Genomic DNA, 17,880 nt, shown 5'->3' on the forward strand with positions numbered 1-17,880 from the left:
CTGAATCTCATCAAGGGTGCCCCAGAGCAGGTGGGTGAGTCCAGCACACACCCTAACAAGCCCCAGCAGCCGAAATTGTGAGAGCTTTCAACTCAACCCAGTCACCGCCTTGCTCATGGCCAATGTCCACATGCTTGGGATGAACCTCACACATGAGAAAGAATCTTCTGAAAAACCCAGGAATTGAAAAAACCAGGTTTTGTGACCGAAATCTTTAGGCTTTCATGGAGTCGGGAATAAGCAACCTCTCCCATCTCCCTGTTCTTCCAGGAGTCATGCCCACAAACTGCCTTTGATGCCATATAAGCTCATTAATGGCCGTAATCCAGAGATACACGAATAAATCTCAGAAGAGAGCTACAAGCTGCAGAGATTTTTCAGGAACACAAAGTCCCCATCCAGTTAAAATTTTAACTCTAACCAGAAGGATCACTCCACAGCTTAGAAGCCAGCCTCACATGCTGGGGGAAAATGCAGCTCAGATAGAGAAGGGACCACCAAGTAAAGGGTGCTAGGAGGGCTAGGAGGGCCTGCTTGGGATGGAAGGTGTGGGCTGAAAGTAGACCATAGATGAAGCATGATGGTCATTTAATGCCTCTATTGCAAACCACAACATATATATATATACATATATATATAGAGAGAGAGAGAGAAAGAGAGAGAGAGCAAAAGGAAATGCCCTGCCATAGAGGCGGGGTAGGGTGGAGGGGATGGGGTGGTGGTGGTGGGAGGGATGCTGGGACCACTGGTGGTGGAAAATGGGCACTGGTAGAGGGATGGGTACTCGATTATTGTATGACTGAAACGCAAGCATGAAAGTTTGTAAGCCTGTAACAGTATCTCATGGTAATTCACTAATAAAAAAAATTAACTCCAACTATATCACCCTATTTAAAATTTTAGAATTTCTGGAACATGCTGCCCCAAATGCAATTGAGTGACATCTCATTCTCCATGCAACTGATGTACCAGGAGTAGCACCACACATTTGCATATGGGGTGTAAAGAAGGCAACGCATCTTGATCGATCTATCTATCTATCTTTCTATCTATCTATCTATCTATCTATCTATCTATCTATCTATCTATCTATCTAAGAAAACAAGGCTCAACCTATAACAACATGTTAATAGTCTCTTATACAAAGGCTTAATGTCTCCAGGGTGAGATACAACAATCTTCACACACTTTCCTCTAAGAAAATTTTTTTGGATAATTTTTAATGAACTATTAATAACAAGCAATACAAAATAAATGATTTAGGATCTGCCTTTGGGGCAGATTTGGGTAATGGTGGGAAAATTCAATAAATGGTAATGGGAAGGTGTAATGATGGTGGGATTAGTGCTGGAATATTGAATGTAATAAATTATTGTGAACAACTATCACTTGTATCACTTGTATCACTTGTCATCCTGTTGCTCATTGATTTGCTCGAGCAGGCGCCAGTAACATCTCCATTTGTCCCTGTCTCATGCTAGTGTAGCCCAGTGGCATCTGCTAGCTCCAGGAACACGAAGGGCATCAAACTGTTCACTCAGAGTCTTGACAAAGAAGTCTGACCATCTTGTAGGTGAGTGGTCAGGCGTTCTTTTGACATCCCATGGAATCCAGTCGGTAACAGCTCTAGTCCAACGGTCATCTCCAAATAACATTAGTGTCCGGCCCAGAACAACTTTATAAAAATTAAAAATAAATATATTTTAAAAAACCATTATAGCCATCAGTTGCATCCAAGTTGCAGCAAATTGTGTGATTTCATTGTTCCTGCAGCTATGTAAGTATTCCATTGTGTATACATACTTGTCCTTGATAATCCACTCATCTGTTTTGGTCACCTAGTTGATTCCATTGCCTAGTTATAAAATTCCCACTTTAAGGACAAAACCAAAACAAAGCAAAACCATAACAAAACTAATAAGGCTCAACAAAGTTGCCTAAGTTTCCCAGGAGTATACAGGTAGTAAATGAAGGAGGCAGTGATCACATTAAGCATGATGCTTTTCCAGGCAATATAATCTTTGGTATAAAAGCAGAGGGCACTTATCAACTCAGTATTTTAAGCTCTGTGTAAATTATATACTTTAATTAACACAAATTGATAACATTGTTACTTGATAAATGGAACTTGCTTACTTAGTATGTTCTTTTAAACCATAACTTTATATACACCATAGTGCATGGTATCTGTATATCTATTTCCATGCTTCTCTCTCACTAATGAAAATTTTACTAAACTCCTAACTCTCAAACAACCTACCTTTCACTCATAATAGTAACAATAAGCTCATTCAGGTAAACCATTTCATACAATGGAATAATAAACCGCATGAAAAGAAACAAACACATTCACAGCAATGTGGATAAATTACTCAAACATACTAGGACAAGCCAGATACAAAACAATGAATGATATATGGATTCTATTTATATATATAGAAAAAACAAAGACATTGTATAAGGGCTATCTTTGTTTAATAGGAAAACAGTCAAGAAAAGCATGGACTTGAGTATCTGAAAAATCAGTTGAAACGTTTTCAGGGTTGAAGAAGGGAGTTGTGGTAGGAGAGGGAAGCTAGGCAGGCTTCTTGAGGAGTATCAGTGCCTGTCTCTTGACCTTACAGTTACATGATCATTTCTTTCATAATAGATTCAACAATAAAAGTGTTTGGAAAGGAAAGTTAGGAAAGTGCTATACATATTAATCAGTAAGTCTGATTAGTAAAAAAAGTAAATTAAAAATTTTTTAAGTATGGGTGTGGATAACTCTTATAGCAGAAGCACTAGGGAAACATGGAAACATGTAAGCTATCATATCTCCTTTCTCCTCAATTTCTACTTATCCATCCTGCTATGTCCAGGTACTATAGGTGCTGAGGACACTGTAATGAACCAAAATAATTAATCCGTGGTCTTCTGGAACTTACGGTCTAATGGGATTTTAAAAAGACCCAGAAATGTTTATTTTCAGACAATTTTTCTATGGGCTAAACTTTTAGAGCATTTTCCTAGTTCATAGTTTTAGAAAGAACTGGGTGAATGAAATTAGAATAGAAAGAAAATTACATTCAATCAAAATTTAAAACATTTAAAATTCATTTTTATTGACTGAAGTTCTGTGATTTACAATACTGCTATTGGTGGTTTAACTTAAAATATTTTTGTATAAATGCAAAATTTTAATCCAGTGTTGGTCATAAGAAGAAAACCATACTGTCAAATATAATTCATTTTATAATTGTACTTCAAACAACTTAAGTCAAAGACAAAGACTTAAAATAAAGACTGTGTGGTACTGGGATTCATGTTGCCCCCGTTGCTCTCTGTCATTAATCTTTTGAGTTTTAAATTATTCTACCCCTGACATTCATATTCTATGATATTTTTCATTTTAGCACAAATGGCACATTTTCAGCCAGTGAGTTTTGTTTGGTTTTGTTTGGGGGATGCACAGGAGGATCCAGGCTCCTCATGGTGATTATTGGCCAATGAGACACATAGTTCAATGCAAGGGCCAGTAGATGCAGGGATCTGTGGTACAAGAATTCTGGAACAGGTTGAGATGTGCATTGATTAGGGACCATATGATGTATGAAACTGAGCCACATGCAAAGCATGCACCTCAATCTGTATATTATTTTTCTGTTCCTAGGTCAATGATTCTTTAAAATGTAGTAAAGATACTTCTCTTGTTTTATTTTACTTATTTTCATTTTTATTAAGGCACTGTGATTTACAAACTTATTCACAGTAGTTTCAGACATACAATGTTCCAACCAAGACCAGTCTCATGAACACACAGTATATTTTAGGTCCTTATCATTGACTAAACTTGAGGAGCTGAAATTGAATTACCGGCAATGTTCTAGTCCCTAGTAAATGAATTCAGTTAGTTTAAAACAAATAAAGCAACAATAATAAAAAATACAATCTATAAAAGAACTTCATTTAAAAATATTTCTTTGGGCAGGGGCAGAGCAACAGTACAGCAGGTAGGGTGTTTACCTTCCCTGTAGCTAACTGATGTTGGAACCTCAGCATCCCATATAGTCCCCCATGCACTGCCAGGAGTGGTATCAGAGCGCAGAGCCAGGAGTAACCCCTGAGCATTACCGGGTGTGGCCCCCAAACAAACAAACAAAATTTTTTATTTACTGTAGAGAACCTCCTTCATAAAAATGGTAAAACTGAACGACAGATCCTATTGGTAGGGCTTCTTAAATATATTCCACTTACAGCCTCTTTTTTACCTAAGAAATGCAAAAACTGTAAGTGAAAACTAACAGAAACTTCTTGGTTCATTCTAAATTTATTTTATGCCTTTGCATGCTTACTGTTGCCAACTTTTTTTTGGTGACTTCCCCACCTCTTTTATTAGTAATCCTGTATGGGAGTGTGACCCACAGTTTAAACAGTTTGACAATATATAATAGGCCCCAATTCTCACTAAAAAGAAAAGTACTCAATGACCAGGGAGATAACTCAAATGGTAGAGTAAAGCATGTTCAATTCCCAGGACCACATGATCCCTGGAGTAACTACTGGGAGTGGGTGGCTCTGATGGTCCCAAACACCACCAGTTGAGCACAGACCCTTTAGGCCTGCACCAGGTTGAATATCACTAGAAATGGCCCAGGCACCCCAGTACCATTAGGTGTGGCTCCCATAAGACAAAAACCAAAAGAACTGACATAAAAGAGACACATGATCTTTCCCAATATCATTCTCCTAATAAATGAATGGCCCTAAATTTCAGTTATTCATGATTTTTTCCCATTTGATTAATGCCAGGGATTCTCTAGAGGTATTGCTGCAAACAAAACAGACAATTTCTGTTTGATACTTAAATTCATGTGTACATATGTGTGAGTGTATGTGTGTAGGGAAAGAAAATGACATATAATAAATGAGATTATAAAATACAGTATGTAAATTAGAAATAATAATGTTTTAGGAGGAGATAAAAATAGTCTGTGAAGTGAAAACTGAGAGGTAGGGGGCGAGGATTGCACTTTGAGAGAGGTCCTTGACAGTGACATTTGTGTGTGACTTGTATGAAGAGAGACACTGGACGAGGTTGACCTTGGAAGATCATTCCAGATGGGTGTGTTCAGACTGCATGAACCAAGGCGTGGAGTAGGATATGGCCTTGGTCAGTTCTCTAGTCCAATTTGTCAAATGGATACATTGAGTCTCTTTCATCAGAAACAAGTTTCAAGATTTGATGAGATCATAGATTTAATGGTGGATGTGAGATTTGACACAGAAATCTCAATCTCAAAGTTACCCATCATTTGTTCAACAACTCATATATGCTGAATATCGAGTAAATAACTGTAAACAAGAATTGTTTAGGGATTTAAAAGAAATTATAATCTTGTTATATAGATAAGAGGATAATCTTAGTATGTTATCTTCCATAAAAAAAATATAGGGTGCTGAGAGAAGTTAGTTAAAGTAATACAATCTACATTTTACGTGTGAAAAATTAAAATATAGAGATATTAACTGACATAGCAAATGATGTAAATATGCATTTTGAATCCTGGCTTTATGACAAAGGCTCTGAAACTCTGATGATATTAAAAAATTCCAATAGAGCCATCTCCAGCTTCCGTGAGGCCTGGGATTAAGTTCTTTGTTCATTGTTCTTCAATATTTGTACTAGCACTTTCCACTTACTGTAACACAAAGCTGATCAGGGATGAAACAAAGCCAGTCACTTTCCACATGGACATGAAGGAACTGTACAAAGCATCATTTTATCTTTATAGCACACTTGCTAATGAAGCAGGATTGTCAGTTTCATACTTTCATATTATAAATGAAAAGTTAAAGCCATTTTTTAAGAGTCAAAGAATTTAACCACTTTGCTTAGACCATAGGGCTGGAAAGTGGGAGTCTTTATTAAATTTTTAAGTTCAGAATTCTACTTCTAAAACCACTGTTTTTTCAGCAATTTATCTTAGCAGGATATTGGGGCCTCTGGGTTCTGGATTCCTCAAAAATAAAATCTGGAGGGGAAGAAGGGAATGCACTCTCACTTAAGCACCTTTGCACATGATGTTCCTTCTGCTAAAAAGTCATTCTGCTTTCCCCACCAATGAAAAATAACAACACTATATTTTAGAGCAGTTTCAGATTTTCAGAATTATTTTATAAATAATACAGAATTCCCATATACTCCACAATCCCACCAATATTTTGCCCATATCATTATTATTTTACCATAATATCTACAAATAGTTGCCATATTCATCACAAGTAATGAACCAGTGTTGATACAGCCGGACTAACTGAAGTTCATATTTTATTTAGATGTCATCATTTCTCCCTCACAATATCCTTTTTCTGTCCTAGGTCTCCATCCAGGATACCACATTCCATTTGATAATCCTGTATCCTTAGGTTATTCTCCATTTTACAGTTTGATAGTAATACTTTTGAGGAGTACTGATTAAGCATTTAGTAAAACACCCTTCATTTTGTATTTGATTGTTGTTCTCTCATGATTAAGTGGGGGCCATGTGTTTCGGATAGGAAAAAGTGTCCATTTACTTTTATAAACTTACTTGTTTGCATTATTTGAAAAATGTGCACTCATGCATAACTGACTCTGAAGATATATTTCCCTTGTAACTAAGATAAATTCATAGACTATTCCAAGATGGGCCTATTCATAGTTAGTCACTTGAAAGAATAGAGTTGTGCATACCTGTGCATCATAGAAAAACACCCACACATGCAAAGGCTGCATTTTCACCCAGACTTGAAATGGGAAAATAAAAGAACTAGAATACCTTCTTCTCACCGCTGCCCTAACCACACCTTCCTGCCCTAAGCCTATTCACTGAACCTGGCAGGGCCCCAACGTTTGCCTCTGAAAAAAATAGAGAGAGAAAAAGGTGAGTTGAAAGAATAAGTTCTCGAAGAGAAATTGGTGAAAAATAGATGAGAGGCAGGAAATTCAGTTGGGTGTGGCTTTCTGGAATGAATTGCTGTCATTTGGAAATATAACAAAGTAACTAAGGCTGTAAAAATAACTTGCATTTTGCTTATTCTCCTATTTCCTCTCTATGGTCAAAAACTGGAGGAACATCAAACACAATTCAGTTAAATTAGACAAATAAGGATTGTATTTATGACTTCGAATGAATGTTTATCTCTTCAACAACCAATGGTAGACCAAGAAATTCAATGAAATTCTTTACTTTGATCATTTGGATTGGACCCCTAAAAATAGATAACTGATTCATTTGATTTTCTTCTCATACCTCCCAGATGTGGTTCTTGAGCTCTACACAAGGGTCAAGAGTTCATTTCTATAGTGGTCTCTCTTGGAACAGTCTTTCTTTCTTCCCTTTGTCTCTTTGGACCTGATTTCTGAGCCTTACTTTGCTGAGTCTTCTTAACCATGACATCTACTTGAAAGCCAAATAGCCTGATGAATGCTTTAAGGAGCAGGTACATTTAAAGATGGAACCCCCAGGAAAATTAAAACTGAAATCAATAAAAAAGAAAGGGAAGGTGGTTCAAAAGAAAAGCACTTCAGTAAGGATTTAAACAACCAGGGCTGCTGATCTGAGTACCTGATAAACTTATGTAAGTATGGCTTATATAAATAATAATTGGGCAGCTGGAAGGTGGGGAAATGTGCTGCCTATAGTTTCTGAGAAGATCAAGCCAGGTGAGAATTATACTGGCCTACAGCTAAGCTAAGATTAAAGGAAAAAAATGTATTGGTCCGGATTGGTCTAACCATTTTGCGGCTATGAGGAATATGTGAGCAATTACTTTATTTTAATTATTTGTGAGCTGATGGGCGAAACTTAATAAATTCTCAGAACCATTGCTTAGTTTGCATTTATTCAGTTGATGCATTGTGGTTCATTTCTTCATTAATTTTGTTCTTTAAAATAAGGAAAAGTTCAACAAGGAAGAACTTGTAGCTTGCAAAAAGCACATAGTCCTAGGGCTTTTATAATTAATAACCAAGCTGCAATTTCTGCAAGAAGAAAAGGGGCCATCTATTACATTAGCATGTACAAACAGTTCGGTTTATTAAAGCTGAGCTGAGCCAAGATGTTTGTCATACACCCACAGCACTGTCAGCATTACAGAAGTGAAAAAAAAAAGTAAAAAATGTTCCCAGTGTCAGCATTGATTCACTCACCCCTCATACGGTGACTAAATTAATGAGGAGTATATCCCTAACAAAGAGTTAGAGTTGAAGAAAGACTACTGCATTTTTTTAAAAATCCTAGTTGAAAGTGGCTAGAAGGAATATTTATTCCATTTTATTGCCACAAATATTTATTGAATATTTTCAGATGTAATGCATTTCAAAGGCAACAAACTTCTAAGAAAATGATACCTTCCTTAGAGCAGTTTAAAAATTTTAACACAAGGTAAGGAAATAAGGTTAGGCACATCAGGATAAGCCAAGAACTCATCAGTCTTTAGTCACAAACAAAACTAAGTTTGAACCACGTCTCTGTCAGTTATTTTCATGTGATACTGTGTAAGAGTTCACTCTCTCTGACTCTTAAATTCCTCTTTTGTATCATAAAAAATGCTTGTATGTTTATAAACACTGGAGAGTGTATGCACAGACCTAAATCAGGGTGTACTACTTTACTTTTATTCTTCCCAGAATCAGTGGAGAGTGAGATTATACACACTAAGAAGAATCAGAGAACATATACAAAAGATACTATACAACTAATAGAATAAATAGTGAGGAACCGAATCGGTGGAAACATCAAGTTGAAGTACATACATGTTTCTGCTGTGGTTAATGGCCGGATGTGACCAAAACAGTGCACAGGAAGAAACTTTGAATCTCACAGCACAGAGAAACAATCGCTAATCAATGGGAAAAGAGCAAAGACCAGTTTTTTTCAAGCAGTGTTTAGAAGCTGGAATAACATGATTTGGCACATGCTTTAGAAGTGTACCAATTGCAGGTAATGGATGACTACCTGTAAACATTTTTGGAATTACTAAGCAAATTTTGTAACTGATGACAAGTTCATTGAGGTCATAATGATAAGGAAAGATGTGAAGAAATGGATGGAAGAAAAAATTTTACAGCAAAATTTGCAAAACTTGTAAGATTTAGACCTACCACAAGAATTTTCCTTTTTCAATTACTGGAAATTGGGGGGTATTATTTATAATTTAGTAAATAACTTTGAACTAATATTAGGAGGCTATTAATAATATTTCTTCTCGCTTTTTCTTTAGCAAAAATTGGCCTAAGGTCATGCTATTCTTTCTAAAAACTATTTGCATATCTATCCTGGAGGACATTGATAATATATGTAAATTGAATTTTTATAGTTCTTTGATTTAAGAGGCCAGTGATCTTAGATGCATCAGAACTATCTTAAAGCCTTCTTCTTTTTTAAAAAATAAGATTTTTATTAAGAAAACTGATTTACAAAGTTATTCAGAGTTGAATTTCATGTGTACAGTGTTTCAATAACAAACCCATCACTGATATCAACTCCTCTTCACCAATGTTCCCAGTTTCCCTTCCTCCCCCTCCCAGCCTGGCTCCTTTAAAGTGAACACACTTTAAAGTGTGGATGTTGTAGTTTGGATCTCCTGCTTTCAGTTTTGTTGACTCTATGGTTCCAATACATATATATGTGTGTATATATATATGTATATATATTTATATATATATATATATATATATATATATATATACACCCCACCTCTATACCGCTGAAGTGCCTGAGGTTCCTAACCTGCTTATTACCTCCCTTTCACCTCTTTTTATTTTCCCCATCAATTTATTGCCTTTTCATTCTTCTCAGTTCTCTAACCTAGAGACCAGGGTAATCTAGCTATTTCCCCCTTCAACACCTTGCACTCACTTTTCCTATAATTCTAAATACACCTAATATAAGTGAAGCCATTTGGTCTTTCATCTTCTGACTTACTTCACTTTACATGATATCTTCCAGTTTCATCCAAGTTGCAGAAAATTACATTATTTTATCACTCCTTGCAGCTGCTTAGTATTTCGTTACATGTATACCACCCTTTCATTATCCTCTCATCTGTCTTTGGAGGGCTGACACATATTACTACATATATACACAAAGCTACTGATTCAGTATCTCTGAAATGGCAATCAAGAATTTGCTGATAGAGAGACCACACTTTCAGAACCATTGGTGCATATATAGGGAGTTGTCCCTTTGATTAGGACCTAATGGGTTTCATCTTAGTATAAGGGCAGACGGGGAGAAAGGAAATAGTATTTAGTAAAAGGTCTACTGGGGCAAATAAAAATGGTACTTCGATTTCTATTCTAAGGAGAATGACCAAAAGATCAGCCCATCCTCTTTCTTGTGCTGTAACAAAAGACTTGAAATTCCCTTAAAAGTTTCAAATGGGAGTGGGGGAGCAACAGTACAGCAGTAGGGCTCTTGCTTTTCACACATCTAACCTGGGTTCGATCCTTTGCACCTCATATAGTGCCCCAAGCCCTCCAGGATTGATCTCTGGGCATAGAGCCAGAAGTAATCTCTGAGCACATCTGAATGTGCCCTCCCCCCTAAAAAAGTTTCAGATGGTAAGTTTTGGTTATAATTTATAATTTAAAATTTCAATTTCAGTTGTAAATGAACTCAGGTTTAGGACTGCTATTTAATGTAGGCACAGGACTACTCAAATAGTTAAATATTTCCTACTGAAGCAGAACTAAAAACCCTGTAGGTAATATCCATGTCTTTTGGGGTATTTCATTTGACAGAAAATACAACTTAATAAAATATTCTGACTCTTGGAACTTTAAAATTTTCACTTAAAATAATAATGATAAAAATCATAATGTTTTAGTTATATATACATTCACATACACACAAATGGATTTGTCTCTAAGTTGTCAGTTCTTAAGACAAGTGAATGTGGTATGTGAGGTAGAATTATGTCTCATAAATAACTGCCACATTTTAACCTAGATGACTGATAGGCCAAGGTAGAAAGCCCAGGAGAAGAATAGGTTTTGGCAGGAGATATGTCGAATTTAAACTGTCAAAGAGGCTTCTAGGTGGAGACATTTTCCACAGACAGTATGGATTTAGTACTTAGGTGTTCATATAAAAATAATAGTTACACCTATTTGGGTTGATGCACTTGTCTGGAAGGAGATCATAAGTACAAGGAAAGCATTATAGACTTGGTTTTCATTTTCTAAGGAAAGTGCTTACTATTTGATTTTTTCCCTAAAAATAAGTATATGAGTAACTATAGGGAGTGTTTGGATAACAAAATGTGAAAAACTTTTTTTTGTCAAGACAACTTTACTTAAACGCTATTTTAAGAGCCACTTAAACTTTGGAAGTCTTCAGAGTAAGTCAACATGGATCTTTCAGCATAAAATTCCACTTGAAACTAATATCAGATAAAGATAATTGGACTCCGTTATGTGATTTCTCACCATATGTATTTTCATATTCTTCATAAGAGATTAGTAAACTCTATTAAGCCCTAAATCATCAAATTCTTAATCAATTTTTCTATTTTTCATTTATTTAAAAATATTTAACAACATTAATCTTATTGAAATGTTCAGATTAGTAATGTTTATAGATACACATCTATAAAATCATAATAAATATGGAATATTTCTATCACTCTAGAAAGTTCGCTTTTTAAAAAATTTTTTATTAGAGAATCACTGTGATGTACAGTTACAAACTCATGAACTTTTGTGTTTGCACTTTACTCATACAGTGATTGTTTACCCATCCCTCCACCAGTGCCCATTCACCTCCACCAATGATCCCAGTATCCCTCTCACCACCCCCACCCCATCCCCCACCACCCCAACCTGCCTCTGTGGCAGGGCATTCCCCTTTGTTATCTCTCCTTTTGGGTGTTGTAGTTTGCAATAGAGGTATTGAGTGGCTATCATGCCTTTTCCCCTAGCATGTGAGGCCAGTTTCTAAGCTTTAATATCATATTAAGTGAAATGAGTCAGAAAGAGAGGCACAAGTATAGAAAGATTGCACTCATCTGTGGAATATAAAATAACATAGTGGCAGACTAACACCCAAGAGTTGTAGGAAGTTCGTTTTGCTCATTGGTCCCCTCGCCCACCTTGTTTTAAAATTTTTCATTAATTCATTTAGAATGATGGAAAAATCGTTGTATTGTCTACATAGTCATAAAGGGAATTTTAGAGGGAAAAAGAAGTGCAGAAAGGGTGGGCTGCAGACCAGTAGGTGAAGAATGAACAAAAATATCTCCTTGTGGGCTGGTTCCCTAAGGTACACTTTATCTTATCTACAAACCTAAACAAAGTAAGGGTTAGGCTTTGAAGGAGAGGGTAAATTGAGGTTAAAATGCCTTTATCATAAAGCTGTTGGGTAAGAACAGTTGTCCTTGTCTAATATTGATCTTTGGCCTGGTTTCAATCCTCACTGACAGTTTTTACTTCCATTTCTATGGAAGTTGGGGGCCTTCAGTCAAGACTGTCTGCTTCCTGCTTAACTAACTCTTAATTGGTCCTTTTCCTGGGGATTATTGCATGAGTGGAAACTGTTTCTGTCTTTTCCTTTCATGTAGTTCTTTCGGTCCCCACTGTCAGTTGTTCAAAAAAGCATGGTGCTGAATCAGACCTAACCATTTCCTGCTAAATGGGGTCACCATCGGGTAGGGTGTGGGGGGAGGGTGGGATACAACAAACTGACCTGCTGAGAAAAATATTCCTGTAAACATAAACTATGTTCTATCTTTAGGGATCCTTCGTCAAAGTCACATTTTACCAAGATATATTTTGGGATGACAGGTATTTGCCTCTTTACAGTCCCACTTTTGGAAACTTCCTAAGAAGTTTCATAACTCAGAAGTTGTTAGTCTAATTATTTACACTCAATCCTGGGGCTAGATCTGTCCATTTAAGAAGTTGTGTCTGACTCCTTGGTTTAAAAAAATAAATAAAAAGAGGAAAATTTAGAGTAAATTTAGAGTAAAATTTAGAGTAAATTTAGAGTAAATTTTACAATGGAGTAAACTTGAAATCCAGGTAAGAGTTCCAAGAATTACAGATTTTATATCTCAAAGTTCCTCCAGGTGATGAGTATCTGTGTTTCACAGTCCTCAGTCATCAGAATAACAGCACAGTCACTATGGCCTTTCATAAAAATTTGTCATTAGTTTATAAGATTATGGAATTTTAGTGAAGTAGCATAGCTTGACTCCTCCATATATAGACTAGGACACTGCTTTGTTGTTTCTTGCCAGTTTATTTGCCTTCATTATTTATATTCAACACATGAGGAAAACCATCTAGTAACTGTCTTTCGCTTCCTTATTTTATTTAGCATAACCATGTCAAGTTCCATTGATTTTGTCCCACTGAACAATTATCTGCTTTTTAAGGGCAGTATGATATTCCATTCAGTATGCCACAGCTTCATAGTTATTTGAAGAAACCTCATCTTAGATATTTAGGCTTGAGACATGTTTTATTGGTTGTGAATACGCTTGTGATCTCAGAGTTTCTATTTGTTTTTGCAAAATACAGTTCAACTTCTCTAATACACTCATGAGCTCACAAAGTCACTAGATTAGATGGAGTTTATGGTAGAACCCTGACAATCAAATAACTTCTTCTCTCTTCTCCTACTATATACCATGTCAATTTTATGCTTAGTATCTTCCATTTAAAATTAATTATAATTGGTCTTAGGGTCATAGGGATTCAAAAGTCATTGCTTCAAAAATTGTGCTTTTTTTTCCGTAAGAGCCCTCTTCCATTCAAAAGTAAAAAATTAACATGAAACAATGTAGGTGGTATCCATGGATTATTACATAATGAAGAGGATAAGAATAACGCAATTTCATATTTTTTAAAATTTGTTGTAGTGGTGGTATCTCTTATCCAACAGTGTTGGGAACAGAGTCAAGACCTCGCGATACTGCTTTACCACTGAGTCGCATCCCTCATTCCAGAAATTTAACTCTGAAGAAAATAAATTGTATTACTAGTGACCACTTCCAGCAGTTCTGGGATTGAGGTCACTCCTGGCTATGCAGACCTGATAGTTCAGTGCTCAGGAGCTACGAGGGATACACCCAGATGTGTCCTGGGGCCTTAGAGAACTAGGAATTAAAAACATGGCCTAACAATTATAGGCATGGATTCTATCAGTTGAACAATCTCTTTGGCCCCTGAGTGTTCTTTTTTTAATAATGTATTTACAGATTGCACTCATGTGTGGAATATAGAACAACAGAGTACGAGACTAATACCTAAGAATGGTAGTATATAATACCAGGAGGTTGGCTCCATAGCTTAGAAGCTGGCCTCACACGCTGGGGGAAAGTCATCCCAGATAGAGAGGGGAACACCAAGTAATATGTGATTGGAGATCCTGCGCAGGAAGGGAGATGCATGCTGAAAGTAGACTAGAGGCTGAACAGGATGACCACTCAATACCCCTATTTCAAACCACAGCACCCAAAAGGAAAGAGAGATATCAAATTGGAATGCTCCACCACAGAGACGGGGTGGGGTGGGGGGATGGGACTGGGGGGTGGGAGAGATACTGGGTTCATTGGTGGTGGAGAATGGACACTGGTAGAGGGATGGGCTCTTAAACATTGCATGAGGGAAAAACAAGAACAAAAATGTGTGAATATGTAACTGTACCCTCACTGTGACTCACTAATTTAAAAAATAAATTAAAAAATAATAATAATGTATTTACAGAGCCAAAGAGTAAGGCATGTGGACAACCCAGGTTGGATCCTCAGCACCACATCCACGGAGCCTGGCCAGGGATGCTCCTTGAGCACAGGGCCAGGAATAAGCCTTGAGCCCAGTGGGTGTGGTCCAAAAATCAAACAATGAATTTACAAGTTCCTGTACCTGTTCTTTGAGTCCTAGGAAAACATACTGAAGGACTCCTTATCTGCAGTTTCCTTAGTAGAAATGAAATTTGAAACTTTTGTCTGCAGGTATTTAAATATCCTATTCCCAAGTCAAAATTTCTAAGGGATGTCCTTTCCCCCAAACCACTGATGGGTCTTATTCTTTGGGAACTCTTGGGTTAACCTGGTGATAACTTTGTCTAGACTTTCAGACATAGAGAGGAGAGAATTCTAAGGACTAGACTCAACTAGCTACATTTCAAAAGCAGGCGATGAGATGTAAACATGTGTTAAAACTTGACCTCCTCACTTGTTCAGGGGTACATCAACATCAGTGTCAATTTGAGTGAAAGGGAGAAAAAGCAGGATCAACCGACAACTGGAATCCAAGCTTCCCAAGTGCTGAATCAAAACTAGTTGCACCATTCATTGTAAATCTGATACCTTTGGCAGCTGGCTAGTGCTTCATTATGCTTAGGCAGCTCTGGACACAGTTTTGGTCCTCGGTGGGACTACACCCAGGTTCCTGGAGCCTTGGCTTGCAAGGGTGGTTCTATAAGTCATTAATTCTCTGTAAGTGAACAAAGCATTTTATTTTTCAAGAGGAGATGGGAAAAACCCACGCAGGGTTTCAGACACACCCTCAGCTGACTCCTCACTCCACATGCATGTGAAAACTTGTGTTTCAGATCTGGCCCTAGAATTATGTGCACACATGCCCTTTGAACCATGTGCTAAAGTCAGGAGGAAATAGCTTCTTCCCTTTTGTCCTCCCTGTCTCCTTTGCTCACTACATCTGGTCAAAAGCCAGTTTATTCATCTGAGTCAAGGACAGGAGTCAACTGCTCTGTGTAAAACAATTTTCCCTGTGACTCATTGTCCTTGATGAGATCCCATCCATGCCAACTGTAATGGTGGTGCAACTCCCAAATTAATATAAGTCTGCTAATTGTCTTAAGATCTGAGAGACAACTGCTGATGGCACTTTAAATAAGGGAATAACTTCTGTTCTTCATACATTCTCTCAGTTTTAAACATAATTGTAGAGACATTGCAAGTTGCACTAGCTAAAACTTCTAAAGTAATTTTTATAGGTGTAATTTCAACTGTAAGAGGACTGCAACATATATTTTTGGACTGGAAAGATCTATATGGTGTATGTAATTTACATGACAGCAGCATTTGTTTCTACTATCTACGTGGTATAAACTGACATACCATGTCAGTTTTTCTAGCTTATACACCCTGACTTCACAGCCTATACTTTAGATGTTTTGCATTTGAAAAGGATTTTAAAGTTTACAAAGGAATTTTATTTTATAAATAAAATAAAATCTCGTGTTTTTTTTCTATTCAGCAACCTGTGAGGTTGGCAGCTGTACACCCCAGCAGTGTAGCTCAGGAAATTGGAGGTTTAAGAGTGCTATTCATTTTTTTCATAGGTCACACTACCCGCCTATGACCGACCTGTGACAGGACTTTCAAAGCCAAGGTTCATTTTAACCCCCGAATACTGCATATTGTTACCCATATATGTCACTCACTTTTCTGTCTCAAAGCCTTTGCATGCACTCATTTTACCCTTCTTACTTAGCCTCTCTGGACTGGAGCGACAGTGCAGCAGGTAGGGCGTTTGCCTTGCACTCGGCCAACCCCAGTTCGATTCCTCTGTCCCTCTCAGAGAGCCTGGCAAGCTACCGAGAGTATCTCGCCCACATGGCAGAACCTGGCAAGCTACCCACGGCGTATTCCATATGCCAAAAACAGTAACAACAAGTCTTACAATGGAGATGTTACTAGTGCATGCTCGAGCTAATCAATGAGCAATGGAATGACAGTGACAGTGACAGTGACTTAGCCTCTATATCCTTCTCAGATCACGATTTCTCCAAGGATTCACATTGTGTGCAGTAGATTGTGCAGTATAAAGAAACTAGTTGGAATTCTCCAGTTATCTATAGAGTAAGGCTGAGCTGTGAACTTATGTAGCTCTCAGAAGAAATGTGTAGGTGTGTCCAGAATAAACAGACTTTCATTAATGTAAAATACTCCTGCAGGTTGAGCTAGGTAGGTACTTTATTTTTTAATAAAATTTTAAAAACTAAATCACCATGAGATAACACAATTACAAAGTTGTTCACGATTGAGTTTTGTTCATACAGTGTTCCAACATACATACATCCCTTCAACAGTGTGCATTTCCCATGACCAATGTCCTCAGTTTCCCTTCTGTCATCCAACAGCCCCAGGTCACCTGTATAACAGGCACTTCTCCACCACCTCCCTCTCTGTCTCTCTTCCCCTTTTTTGGTATTATGGTTTGCAGTACGGGTATTAAAAGGCTATTATGTATATTCCTCTACCTCCTTTCAGCATTCATTTCTTGTTCAGAGTGATGATTTCCAACTATCACTGTAATAATGGTCCATTCTTTATCCTAACTGCTCTCTCCCTGCCACTTTTAGCAAGCTTCCAGCTGGACCGGTCCTCTTGGCCCTCCTTTCTACTGTCCTTGGGTACTAGTCTCCTACTATGGCTTTTTATATCCTACAAATGAGTGAAATTAATCTGATGTTTCCCTCTCTGACTCACTTCACTCAGCATGGTGCTCTTCATGTCCATCCATTTATAAGCAAATTTTGTGACTTCATTTTTCTTGGTGCCTAAATAGTATTTCATTGTGCAGATGTACCATAGTTGGTTTTTTTTAATAACCATTTTTCTATTCTCTTGGTTTGTTTCCAGATTCTGTCTGGCTCTTATGAATAGTGCTGCAATCAAAATACAAGTGTAGATGGCTTTTCTGCTGTGTTTTTGGTCCCCCAGGATATATTCCCAGAAGTAGTATTTGTGGGTCTTCTGGAAGCTCAATTTCTAGATTTTTTGATGAACACCCATACTGTTTTCCAAAAAGGCTAACCTAGTTGGCATTTTCACCAACAATGAAGGAGAGCATTTGACAAGATCCAGCATCCATTCATGGTC

Source organism: Sorex araneus, chromosome 1 (genome assembly GCF_027595985.1).
Source record: "Sorex araneus isolate mSorAra2 chromosome 1, mSorAra2.pri, whole genome shotgun sequence".
NCBI lineage: Eukaryota > Metazoa > Chordata > Mammalia > Eulipotyphla > Soricidae > Sorex > Sorex araneus.